At 42.0% G+C, this 12,658-nt stretch overlaps 1 protein-coding gene and 1 long non-coding RNA gene across 3 annotated transcripts in view; both read right to left on the reverse strand.

Moving 5' to 3' along the window:
• sdcbp2 (syndecan binding protein (syntenin) 2) overlaps positions 1-7,629 on the reverse strand; it is a 52,897-nt gene extending 45,268 nt beyond the window's left edge. The window contains exon 1 of one of the 2 annotated variants that reach the window (XM_083768825.1): positions 7,437-7,629. The gene's annotated coding sequence lies outside the window, so the exon portion shown is untranslated. The remainder of the gene's footprint in view (positions 1-7,436) is intronic. The other variant, XM_083768824.1, reaches the window with a different exon arrangement.
• LOC310862367 overlaps positions 1-12,658 on the reverse strand; it is a 705,243-nt gene that overhangs the window by 51,424 nt on the left and 641,161 nt on the right. The window lies entirely within an intron of this gene.

A 12,658-nucleotide genomic window follows, 5' to 3' on the forward strand; every position in this document is an offset into this window, starting at 1 on the left:
ATGATGATGATGATGATGATAAGATGGACAGGACAGAGATGTGATGATGATGATGATGATGATAAGATGGACAGGACAGAGATGTGATGATGATGATGATAAGATGGACAGGACAGAGATGTGATGATGATGATGATGATGATAAGATGGACAGGACAAAGATGTGATGATGATGATGATGATGATAATCGAACAGTTGTGATAATAATACTGATATAAATCAGTATTTATTGACATGTTTCTTCTCCCTTTACACAAACACTGCAAAAGTCTGACAAAAGCTTGTAGACCAGTGTTGTTGTTGTTTTCGTCGACTAAAAACTATGACGAAACATGTTCGTCGACTACCCTTTTTTTTCACTGACAAAAACTACATGAAAACTACATGAAAACTACATGAAAACTACATGAAAACTAAGCCATGATGACTAAAACCATTACTAAATATACTGTCGATTTGGTCAACACATAAAAAACTACACAAGAATGTTAGGAAGGGACTAGTGGACAAGAGATCCAGTATAAGTAAAAGACAAGTAATTTTACACTTGGTTGCAGCATGCTGAAAATAGCAGGTCTACAAGATCACAACGACGCGAAAAACACACAATGAAAACTATTCAAGAGAATATGACTAAAACTAAAATATAAATGTGCTGCCAAAAACAACACTGTTGTAGACAAACATCTGTGAGCTTGGAGTATATCCTTCCTCATATAAAAAGGGCCATACTGTAACTCTCCACACGCATTAATGTATTTCACCTCAATCGAGGTCAAGATAATTGTTTCACCTTGACCAGATCACTCTATACCAGCGGTGCCCAAAAGGTAGATTGCGATCTACCATTAGATCACAAAGGCTGTGCAGGTAGATAAGATCACACAACATGCCCCTAAAGAATATTAATTCTTCACTTTACATTTGAAACAAATCTCAAAGTGCTATACAGGCAGAAAAATGTCAAATACAATAAAAAATAAGAATAAAACGGTTAAAAACAGCACACAGGGCAGCTTAAAAGTCCGACTGGGCAAATGCCTTAGTAAAGAGGAAGGTCTTTAGTCCCTAGGAAGGTACTTTTCCAACCCTTTAAAAACTACACCACGGTGATAAGCTATCACCAAAAACTGGAGTATGTATGAGCTTTAAGTAGGCGGAAATCTGGAAGTGAATCCTCTCGTTCCAACAACATGAATGAGACACTCTCTGACCCATAATCACATCACTGTGAGGTCTTAAACTCTCAGCCACTTGAGCACTTACTCCATCGTTGTACTACTTTTCAGACTCCTCACAAACAGATACACTATTCATTGTGTCGTCGGGCACAGAGAGGCGCTTTAATGCCACTCTGTGTTTGCTTTTCGGCTGTGTCGTGTTTGCTTTAGCGTCTCTCGGTGAGACACACAGACACACACAGGCTTAAATAAAGGTTACAGGCGGAAAGATAAATGTGTTTGCGTGTCTCTCCTCGTAATGTAATGGCATGATGAGGAACACCTTCGCAAGTGCCTGGAAGTGACTAAACTATTATTAGTTTCCACCTCCCACAACATTTTCATAGGAGGGGGAAATCCAGCACACAAAAAAAGAGACAAAGAGAAGGCAGAATAAAGAGGGATGGGAAAGAAAATGTTGTTTTCCATAAACACATTAGGCAAAATAGCCCATTTTGGGGGCGGGGACCCCCTTTTGGTGTTTTAAACATTATGTTATAATTTAGCTATTTTTGAAAGATCGGGAAAAGGTAGTGCAAATCTTTGAATTATATATTATTTAAGAGCGAACATTTCTAACTCAAATCTTTGCTTCTGGGGGAGGTCCCTGCCTGGAACAACATATTTTCAGATGGGGGGGGGGGGGGGGGGGAAGCCAATTACATATATTTCTCGGCATTTCCTTGACATGAAATATTGAGAAACACCGATATAGAAACATGAGGGGGAAAAATAATAATTAATTTAAAATTCCGACGTCAGGCCTAAATGGGGCAGGAATCTCTATCATTACGCTGGTGTCAGTCAGACAGACAGTCAGCATAGTGGTGTCAGTCAGTCAGACAGACAGTCAGCATAGTGGTGTCAGTCAGACAGACAGTCAGCATAGTGGTGTCAGTCAGTCAGACAGACAGTCAGCATAGTGGTGTCAGTCAGTCAGACAGTCAGCATAGTGGTGTCAGACAGACAGTCAGCATAGTGGTGTCAGTCAGTCAGACAGTCAGCATAGTGGTGTCAGTCAGACAGACAGTCAGCATAGTGGTGTCAGTCAGTCAGACAGTCAGCATAGTGGTGTCAGTCAGACAGACAGTCAGCATAGTGGTGTCAGTCAGTCAGACAGTCAGCATAGTGGTGTCAGTCAGACAGTCAGCATAGTGGTGTCAGTCAGTCAGACAGTCAGCATAGTGGTGTCAGTCAGACAGACAGTCAGCATAGTGGTGTCAGTCAGTCAGACAGTCAGCATAGTGGTGTCAGTCAGTCAGACAGTCAGCATAGTGGTGTCAGTCAGTCAGACAGTCAGCATAGTGGTGTCAGTCAGTCAGACAGTCAGCATAGTGGTGTCAGTCAGTCAGACAGTCAGCATAGTGGTGTCAGTCAGTCAGACAGTCAGCATAGTGGTGTCAGTCAGACAGACAGTCAGCATAGTGGTGTCAGTCAGTCAGACAGTCAGCATAGTGGTGTCAGTCAGACAGTCAGCATAGTGGTGTCAGTCAGTCAGACAGTCAGCATAGTGGTGTCAGTCAGACAGTCAGCATAGTGGTGTCAGTCAGTCAGACAGTCAGCATAGTGGTGTCAGTCAGACAGACAGTCAGCATAGTGGTGTCAGACAGACAGACAGTCAGCATAGTGGTGTCAGACAGACAGACAGACAGCATAGTGGTGTCAGACAGACAGACAGTCAGCATAGTGGTGTCAGACAGACAGTCAGCATAGTGGTGTCAGTCAGACAGACAGTCAGCATAGTGGTGTCAGACAGACAGTCAGCATAGTGGTGTCAGACAGACAGACAGTCAGCATAGTGGTGTCAGACAGACAGACAGACAGCATAGTGGTGTCAGACAGACAGACAGTCAGCATAGTGGTGTCAGACAGACAGTCAGCATAGTGGTGTCAGTCAGACAGACAGTCAGCATAGTGGTGTCAGACAGACAGACAGTCAGCATAGTGGTGTCAGACAGACAGACAGTCAGCATAGTGGTGTCAGTCAGACAGTCAGTCAGACAGTCAGACAGACAGTCAGCATAGTGGTGTCAGTCAGACAGTCAGCATAGTGGTGTCAGTCAGACAGTCAGTCAGACAGACAGTCAGTCAGACAGTCAGTCAGACAGTCAGCATAGCCATAGCGGCGGTATTCATTCAGCAATGCAAATGCACCGGACGGTGGAACTCAGTGACCATGGAATGGATGGAAAGGAAAGGGGGCTCTAGTCGGCTAGAAGAACTTCAGCGAGCCTGAACGAATTGGTTAGATACGTGAAGAATGTATGTAAGTCTCCCTGGCAACTGATTCCGCTCTATTGACAACAGGGCTGGGAAAGGAAAGGGACAGAGTAGAGAGGGAGGGAGGAGGGGGGTGATAACGGAGTGACACGCCAGGAAACAGTGAAACAGTCTCTGGAGCTTAGAGTATATATATTTCTAGAGAAGGCACCCAGAGGAAACCCTGAGGCGAAATGGACATAGTGGCCGGATTTGGTATTGCAGCTCGAGCCCCGCGCTGCTCCGTTGACTATCATTGCGCACGTTCATGTGATTGGGGCCATGACACGTGAACGAATGTTTCATACGTGAACGCGCACAAACGGCACAATGATAGTCAACGGCAGCGCGTTCATGTGTTTGGGACCAATCAATCCCAGAATGCACTCTGTTCCTACCAGGAAGGAGGAGTGAATCCGCCTCATGCGCTTTTGAGCAACTCAATGCAAGTGGATGGAAGGAGAACTCGGGTGTCTTCTCTATAGATATATAACTCTATGCTCTCTACTCTAGTCTCTGGAGCTGTCGTCTTTGGGTTAGGGCTGCCCCACTGTCTGCCATTTACTGTACAGACTACACTGTAGATCCCTGGAACATGTGACGCGTTTAAACCTAAACACCATGTGTGTAATAATAAAATGCCAAGTGTTTATTAATGGTCATAAAATACAGTAGAACACAAGTTCACTCAAACACCTCACGAGAACACCTAGTGTTCAAATTCTAAACACCTATAATATGACTGACTTTGATTGTAAAAACTAAACACGTTTATGTGTTTAAAAAGTGTTACAGGGATTAAACATGTTCTTCTGTTTATAATCTAAACACTGTGACACGTTTAAAAAGTGTTACAAATATGTGTTTAAAACTGTTCATAACCTAAACGCTTGGGTTTAGTGTGTATAGTACGCTGTCTGCCATTTACTGTACAGACTATAGTACACTATCTGCCAGCCTGCTTAGTACTTCCTAGTGCTTAACCCATTCTGACCTGAGATCAGATTCACACGAGGTTTCCACTGGACACACACTGGTCTGATTAAAGGTATATTCAGTGATTTTTGGCTGGGACCTAAGCCTTTCATCCAATCAGGATAGAGAGCCAAAAACGAAACCTAAGGTTTTTTTTTTTACCACCAGGGGTTAACTGGGGACAGGGAGGAACTCCTTATATGGTCAGCACACTCTATAGTAGAGGATTATCACAACAAAACAGAAAAATAAGTGATATTTGAATTAAGTGAAATCACTGAATATACCTTTAACCCATTCTGACCTGATATCAGATTTAAAAAATGTCAGTCGTTCTTCGATTTTTCAAAAAATAGCAGACCTACAAGCTCGTAGCGCGCCACTCGGTGGCGCGCTACGAGCTTGTAGATCTGCTATTTTTGAATAGCTGAAGCATAACATGATGCCAACACCGAAATGGGTTCCCGTTCAGAATGGGTTACTGTACTATGGTGATGTACATTAGACAGAGACACATTGTTACTGTACTATGGTGATGTACATTAGACAGAGACACAGAGTGGAGGAACGATTCTACAAAATGACGTTTTCTGAAAATACCTCATGTTTCTATGTTTAGTCGTTCCCAAACATTTTCATATCAAGGACCCCCAAAAACATATTTATAATTGGCCGTCGCAACCCCATCTGAAAATATGTAGTTCCTGGGACCCCCCCCCCTCCCCCCAGAAGCAAAGATTTGAGTTAAAAAGTTAGCTCTGAAAGAATACGTATTCAAAGATTTGAGGCACATTTTCACGATTTTTCCAAAACTATAGCAGATCTACAAGCTCATAGCGAGGCACAGAGTGCAGAGCTACGAGCTTGTAGATCTATTTTTCAATCGCTAAAGACCAAAAGGGGAAACAAACAGGAAACAGTGGTCTACTCTAGTCTCTGGAGCTGTCGTCTTCGAGTTTGAGTTGCCCCACTGTCTGCCATTTACTGTACAGACTAGTACACACTATCGTGGTTCTCAAACTTCCTCATTTCAAGGACTCCTAATAAAACTCTGAGTGTACACGAACATGGCACCAAAAGGACCCCCCCCCCCTTACAGTCTTAGCCGTTCTTTGTCTTTATAGAAGTGTATGTTTGTACGTCTCTAAATGTGTTGATGAATTGAACAAGGTGGACCCTCTTTGTAAACAAGTGTAATGCTTTATGCTATCAGGTGTCGTCCACTCACAGTTAACAGTCTTTGTATTGAGTTTGTGCTTGAATTGTATTGTAATTCTGCAAACTGTTAATAAATATGTCAATCAATCAATCAATCAGCCCCTTTCGGGACCAGTCCAAAATTCAGAAAAGGTAACCTATAGGGTCCCAAAAGGGGCTATTACAGACAGTCTCAGACTCGGACAGTGTCCATTTGGGTCCCACCTAGCCCTGGTCCGAGGCTTACAGCGAGCCTCTCTCTCTGACGCCTTGTGGAAGTACCTTCCACAGCCCTCTGGTCATATTTACACTGTTTTTCTAATACCAGCAAATATACAAAACGACGAAACTACTCACCTAAACTACAGTAACGCTATCCTACACTCGCGAACAGCCAGGATCACATTACTGGCGGTTCGCGAGTGTAGGATAGCGTTACCTCAGTTAAATTCAGGGTACATTGCGTTATTAAAATGGCACAAAGTGCATTTTAGAGAGAAACTGGGGATCTGAGACGCTTCCCAGGTTGGAGAATAGACTTTTACCTTAAGGTCTAGCAGGCTTTGTTTCTGTGAGTGTTTACGTCGTTTTGTTTATTTGCTGGTATTAGAAAAACAGTGTAAATATGACCAGAGGGCTGTGGGAGGGACTTCCACAAGGCGTCAGAGAGAGAGAGGCTCACTGTAAGCCTCGGACCAGGGCTAGGTCCCACCCTGGACCCCACACGAACTATGTTATGTGATGATGTCATACTCGTCTAGTATTAACGGTAAAACACAGAGACACATTAATTTCCCCCGTAGTCAACTCCTCTGAGCTGTATTATATAATGAAGTTATGACGACATCACAGATCACACCCACTTGGCTCAAAGAGAGAGAGATAGATAGAACTAAGAGCTTCCGTTTTGATTCAAGCTTATATGTTTCGCTGCTGGGAAATGGAATGGTAATATTTATACTATAGATAATAATAATAATAAACCCAATGCTTTCTCTTTATGTTGTATTATCTGTCCAGACTATATCGTTCTCAGTTCTCTACAACTTATATCATTTCAATTTGAGATGAGTAATAAATGTTACTGGTTTTCAGTTTAATAGCTCTCTCACACACACACACACACACACACACACACACACACACACACACACACAGACTGGGCCATAATATATAGTGATGTCTCTGTTGTCTAGGAGGGCGACAATCACTGTTTTAACTGATAACTAGATCTTGCCCGTTTTAAATTCCAATTATCTGTTTTTTAATTGTATACATGTTTGTGTGGACCCCTTAGGAAGACTATAGCGACCACTTTGTGGAAGCTAATGGGGTTCCGAATAAAGAATATTGATATATACAATTAAATTAACCCTCTAAGATGGATGGATCAACATAGCCTAAGATTTACGTCAGAATCGAGAAAAGTACCTCTACGAGAGTCTAAATCTTAGGCTAGGATCAACACACACACACATCGCAGACAGATTATAAATGTCCATTTCTTCATCACGCCCAGCAGACAGTCAGTGAAGCCTTTTTATGCCAGTTAATAGGCTAACAAAACACGTACAGTTCCGCATGTGTAACGTCTATAACTGTATATTTACTGTACCCCATAATAATAACTAAAAACAGGAAACTAGCAACGCTTCCCGTCTTTGTTCGTTCATACAAGAACCACCAGAGCCCAAACATCAACACAGCGACAACAGAGGGAGCTAACGGGTTAGCATGCCATGCTAACACACACACACACACACACACATAGAGGTATAGCTTACCTTTAACGCCTTTCCGTTACACGCACAGTCCAATTAAATAATGGGTAGTTATGACTATTATATCCACGGAATCAATCCCAGACGCTTTATTTACTAACGGTATTTGATTGAATATGTTCTTTTTCTCACACCCGACCCTGTACGAACTGTCACCGAACTGCCGAAGTGAAGGAAGGGGCTTTCTGTTCTGTTCTGTTCTGTTCTGAAGTGAACCAACTCGACTCACCCCCTGCTTCACTGTCTGGGGCCCAGGAAGGAATGTCTGTGGACGACCATCCCATAGCCCCGGGGGACGACAGGGTTCAGCCCAGCCGCGGCTTTCATTGGCTGAGACTCGGTTGTCATGGGCGATGAGCGAGAGGAGCCATCTGAACTAATAATATGTTAGGATATATTCATATACATTATTAGTAATACTAGTTATTTTATGTTGTATATTGTTTATTGTTTGTAAGCTTTTGCCTTGACAAAAGCTAGTCTTCCTGGGGTCCGACACAGACAAACATTTAACATACAGGTAGGCAATACTTACAATTGTTTACAAATACTAACTCAAAATAAAACATAGTAAAATAAATAAGAAATAAAAAACATAGGAGAAATTAAAAAAACAAAGAAAAGCATAGCAAAAAATCACTTTCAACAAATTATACATTTGAATTATTTTCCCAGGGTTACTGCAGTATGATTTACATAAGGTGTTCTTTTAACTTGATTTTAAAGATGAATTTTGTATTTGTATTGGTTTATACACTTTGGTAGTGCATTCCAACCTGTTATATTGTTAATTATATTGTTAATTATATAATATTATTGTTATTACTTAATGTAATTATTATATCTAGTAATTATAGTATAATTTAGTAATATTGTTATTACACATTTTGATTGGCTAAAACTGGTTGTCATAGGCCAGAGCCATATCTAATATAATGTTAGGATATATTTATATAAATTATTGGTAATAATATAGTTATTTTATATTGCATATTGTAATGATATAATATTATTAGTAATATGAATTACTATAGTCTAGTATCTAGTAATTACAGTATACTTTAGTAATGTTGTTATTACACATTAGATCTTAGACTAGATCTTAGACTCTTAGACTATAGATCTGTCATGGGCAATCAATCAATCCCCATAGAAAATAATATGCCAGAATATTATCAACTGGACAATGATTAATAATCGCTCAATCTTCTTTTTTAATTGTTTGTTTGTTTGTTTGAAGAAGAAAAAACGAGAGACTGTGATGACTTTTTGATTGATTGATTGAAATATGTATTAACAGTTTGCAGAATTACAGTACATTTCAAGCACAAACTCAATACAAAGACTGATAACTGTGAGTGGACGACCCAATTAAGCATTACACTTGTTTACAAGAGGGTCCACCATGTTCAATTCATCAAAACATTTAGAGACGTACAAATAGACACTTCTGTGTAGTGACTAGAAGTGTCTATTTCACGTGTTCAGAATCATAATATGTAGCTATAGAAGCGGACGGGACCCGGATGTAACGTAGAAGGGGACTACAATGACTACAAGAAAATCGCGGCAAAAGACTCGCGGGCGTGGCCTCACGTCACACCCGGAAGGAAGTGACGGCCCCCTCAAATCAAGGACTGTATAAAGAGGACGGGAAGCGAAGACTGTAAGGGCGCCGCCATGGTGCTCCATGGAAGGAAAGACACATGCACAGTGGGCTTTATGCAGCCAACACTTCCTCCTTCAGCTTCCTTGGTCTCAACTGAGCATGTTTCTTTCCTTCCATGGAGCAACATGGCGGCACCCGTACAGTCTTCGCTTCCTGTCCTCTTTATACAGTCCTTGCCTCAAATACGGAAGAGACGCGTGGAAGGGGGTTTTGCTCAGTGTTGTTTTGATTTTGCCACGTCACCATGTCCGTCCGCCGTCGTGTCCGCAGCAAGGTACGTTAAATGTTATTTAATACTTAACGTTGTTGTTGTTCAAACATCTGTGATCACTTTGTTAACTTTGTTGTGATGTTTATATATTATGTTCGTGCCACTCTGTAAAACCGTGTTCCAGTAGCCGAATGGTTACTCTCGGCGCCTAGTAGACAACAGGGCCCGGAGTCCCCATCGAGGACTGAGAGTTTAGCTTCATTTCTTACCAAACTAATTGTTTTAGCTTTTCTCGTCGAGGTCCATTATTCATTCAGTATTTGAGCCTAAAAATGGTGGTCCCGTGCTCAGATACCGAATGAATAAAGGACCTGGACTTGATGCAAACAAACAGTTGTGTTTGTTAAGAAGAAAAGAAACTCGGTCATCGACTGGGAAGTGAACCCGGGCCCGGATGTTCACATGGCATCGACATAACCATTAGACTATTGGATCTTAGTTTTATAGAGTGGTAGTAACATATATGAAGTGAACACAACACAGTAGGAACAGAGCATTCTGGGATGCACGCTAGTTCGCTAGCTAGCTACTTAACTTTATGGCTAGCTAGCGTGCTGCCGTCGTGAACGTGCACAATGATAGTCAACGGACCAGCGCGTTCATGTGTTTGGGGCCAGGCTGCAATACCTTCATTCGGCCACTATGTCCATTTCGCCTCAGGGTTTCCTTCTCTATTCATAATATACTCTATGCTCACAATGGTGGTCAGTGGCTCAAATGGGTCTGAGAGGCTAAATGGCCTCAAATGGTGGTCCGTGGCTCAATTGCTGAATAAATACTCGACTAGAGGTGAACTTTGATTGATTGATTGAAATATTTATTAACAGTTTGCAGAATTTACAGTACATTTCAAGCACAAACTCAATACAAAGACTGTTAACTGTGAGTGGACGACCCAATTAAGCATTACACTTGTTTACAACAGGGTCCACATTGTTCAATTCATCAAAACATTTAGAGACATACAAATAGACATTTCTATGTAGCTAAAGAACAGAACAGGAATTCATCATATAGGAAGCAAAAAGGGAAAAGATACATATACAGTGAGGGGAAAGGGGGTGGGGGGGATTCAGATCTTACAGAGGCCAGTTTTGAATAGCAGCCGTCCGTATAGGTGCCCTTTGAGAGCGGTTTTGAAGGAGTCAAGGGATTCACATGTCTTAATGACTGTTGGTAGGGCGTTCCACATTTTGGTGGCATAGGAGCGAAAAGAATTTAGTCCCTTGTTTGTGTCATAACAGAGTAGTGTTTAGATGGTTCTGTTATGACTTCTCCTCTGCATGTTGTAGTATTTAGATGGTTCTGTTATGACTTCTCCTCTGCATGCTGTAGTGTTTAGATGGTTCTGTTATGACTTCTCCTCTGCATGTTGTAGTATTTAGATGGTTCTGTTATGACTTCTCCTCTGCATGTTGTAGTATTTAGATGGTTGTGTTATGACTTCTCCTCTGCATGCTGTAGTGTTTAGATGGTTCTGTTATGACTTCTCCTCTGCATACTGTAGTGTTTAGATGGTTCTGTTAAGACTTCTCCTCTGCATACTGTAGTGTTTAGATGGTTCTGTTATGCCTTCTCCTCTGCATGCTGTAGTGTTTAGATGGTTCTGTTATGACTTCTCCTCTGCATGCTGTAGTGTTTAGATGGTTCTGTTATGACTTCTCCTCTGCATGTTGTAGTGTTTAGATGGTTCTGTTATGACTTCTCCTCTGCATGTTGTAGTATTTAGATGGTTGTGTTATGACTTCTCCTCTGCATGCTGTAGTGTTTAGATGGTTCTGTTATGACTTCTCCTCTGCATACTGTAGTGTTTAGATGGTTCTGTTAAGACTTCTCCTCTGCATGCTGTAGTGTTTAGATGGTTCTGTTATGACTTTTCCTCTGCATGCTGTAGTGTTTAGATGGTTCTGTTATGACCTCTCCTCTGCATGCTGTAGTGTTTAGATGGTTCTGTTATGACTTATCCTCTGCATGTTGTAGTGTTTAGATGGTTCTGTTATGACTTCTCCTCTGCATGTTGTAGTATTTAGATGGTTCTGTTATGACTTCTCCTCTGCATGTTGTAGTATTTAGATGGTTCTGTTATGACTTCTCCTCTGCATGTTATAGTGTTTAGATGGTTCTGTTATGACTTCTCCTCTGCATGCTGTAGGCCTAGTGTTTAGGTGGTTCTGTTATGACTTCTCCTCTGCATGCTGTAGTATTTAGAATGGGGGTGGGCAACTTTGACGATAGAGACTATATTTCGACTATATTTCCACTCTCACTCCAGAGGGCCACATTGCATATTACTGTTGTAGCAATAATAGACGATCTACAAGCTCAAAACGCGTCGCAGTGCAACGCATTTGGGGCTTATTAATCAGCTATTTTTGCTATATTTGAATTTCCTTCCTCTGCATCACCTATGAGAGGCACTAACATTTCTGAACAGACTATATTTACATCAATATGTTTGGGTCCCCACCTACTCACTCAGGGTTGACGTGTCACACCTGCAGTGATGGGAGGGGCACCAAAATGTGGTGTTTTGATTGGTTGATCTTAGTATAAAAGTGTATGTTTTGTGTACACATGACCTGATGAAGATCAAATAGATCGAAACGTTGTCAGTATTTCAATACACAACGTTTTTCTTATACCTGTGGTGTGCGGGCTCCATCCAATAACTACACCAGTTGTGATGCAACAGAGTTTGCTGTGACCGTTGTGAATTATGGCTGGTGTGGTCTTTGCCAAGACGGTGGATTGTGGCCCATGCCTTCCTGCTGTTATTTGTCATGTTGGTGTTCTCTATCTTTTCGTCCTGGGCATGACGTTAAACTGTTCCGTTCGAGAGGACCGGCGACCCTCGAATGTAAACAGCCACGAAAGGAAACTATGTGTGTGTGAGGGGTTCTCTATCTTTTCGTCCTGGGCATGACGTTAAACTGTTCCGTTTGAGAGGACCGGCGTCCCTCAAATGTCTCCTGTGTTCTCCATTCATCTTGAGCGATACGCAGTCGTCTGATGTGCCGGGGGAGGTGCCGGCTAGCGCATAAAGGCACGGGACAGGTGTTGTCTTGACGCATCCCGTGATGATGCCACAGGTGTCATTTAGGGCTGTGTCGACCAATTTGGTGTGACGTGATCGGCTCCAGCTTGAGTAGGCATACTCTGCTGTAGAGAAAGACAGGGCCATGGCAGTTGCACGGATTGTTTGTGGGTCTGCGCCCCACTTGGAGTTCACTAGTTTTCACAGGATGTTATTGTTGGTGTCTCCAGGTGTTTTTTGAAGAAGAGTGT

This window comes from Protomyctophum parallelum (genome assembly GCF_964188405.1).
Source record: "Protomyctophum parallelum genome assembly, chromosome: 7".
Taxonomy (NCBI): domain Eukaryota; kingdom Metazoa; phylum Chordata; class Actinopteri; order Myctophiformes; family Myctophidae; genus Protomyctophum; species Protomyctophum parallelum.